A 1,599-nucleotide genomic window follows, 5' to 3' on the forward strand; every position below is an offset into this window, starting at 1 on the left:
AAAAAAAAAAAAAAAAAAGCAAAGCAAAAGTGACAATTGTATTCTTTTTAGGACGAGCACGATTTCTCCTTTGCGCTTTTCCATGGACGCATTTCACCCACTTGCATGATGATGATGATGATGATGATTAAATTTGTATCTGGGAAAAAAATATATTCTCTATGGTAAAGGAAAACAAAATCGACAAACAGACAGAGGCAAACTGCGATCGAATTTGTACAAAAAGCAAAAAAAAAAAAAAAATTAAAAAGGAACTCCTTGAAGAGGGAAATAACAAATGTTGATCACCTTTCTGTTGGTCCTCTCTCTCTCTTTCTCTCTCCCCCTCCCGTTCTCTGTTTATTTTGTTGTTATTTTGGTTAAGTCCCGGCGAGGGCCCTGCCGAGCGGCACTGTTCTGTTTTTCGTTCCGCAGACAATCATTTTCTTCGTAAGCACCTTTTTTTCTACACTTCTGTCACTGCCTGTGTGGGTACTGGTTATAAATGTGGAAAAAGAATAGTTATGACTGTAACAGATTTTTATTTTTATTTCAAAATTTTATATGAATTATGTATATCTTAATGATGCGGTCATTTTCCCAGTTTGTAATATATGTGTAGAAATGCTTGTATATGAGATTTGCTCCGCTCTTTCTTTCTTCCCCCCCCTCCCCGTCTCTCTCCTCCCACCCTTTCTCTCTCCCTTTTTATTTTCCTTGACTCGGTGTTCCTTGCACGAACTTAGCTGTCAGCTCCTGACGGGCTAGGTTTTCTAAAGGGACCTCAGCGATAGAAAAAAAAAAAAAAGAGGAAAAAAAAAAGAAAAAGGAAAAAAAAAAGCAGCTTAGGGTGCAACTGTAGTTATCTTATGCAAAAGCTATTTTGAGTATTTCATAGCAGCTTTGGGGGTCTCTTCTTAAACTCCACGTAGGACGCTTAAACTATCGTTTCCTTAACTGCGTGTTTATCTATATGTACAAACTTTCTAAATCAAATACAGTATTCCATTTTCTTATCTACCAGCGCTGTCGGTGTTTCTGTCCGCACGGGGAGCGGAGCACCCGGCCCGGCCCGGCCTGCGGGACCCCGTTCCCCGAGCACCGCGGGGCGGGAGCGGCGGCGTGGCCGCGTCCCTGCGGCTCCCTCGGGCGCTGGTGCCGCCGTGCTTTCGGGTGCGGCCGGGAGGCTGCAGGGCCGCTGTCCCCCGAGAGCGGCTCGGCCATCGCGGGTTTGTTTTGTAGCTTTAAATGCAAACAAAAACATAAACTCCTGGCCCCGAGCGGGCTGCGGCTCCTCCCCTCGAACCCAGAGTACATTGTACTGTGTTGAAAGAAGCCTTTATTTGCATGGGTAACAGTATTTCAGCATCTTTTTTTTTTTTTTCTCTTCTTCTTCTTCTTCTTTTTTTTTTTTGTAAATTTTCCTTTTATTTTCCTTTTTTTCCCATTTCTTTTTCTTTCTTTTTTTCCTCCTTTTCCTTCCTTCCTTCCTTCCTTCCTTCCTTCCTTCCTTCCTTCCTTCCTTCCTTCCTTCCTTCCTTCCTTTCCTTCTTTCTTTCTTTCTTTCTTTCTTTCTTTCTTTCTTTCTTTCTTTCTTTCTTTCTTTCTTTCTTTCTTTCT

Source organism: Numida meleagris, chromosome 3 (assembly GCF_002078875.1).
Source record: "Numida meleagris isolate 19003 breed g44 Domestic line chromosome 3, NumMel1.0, whole genome shotgun sequence".
NCBI classification, from domain to species: Eukaryota; Metazoa; Chordata; class Aves; order Galliformes; family Numididae; genus Numida; species Numida meleagris.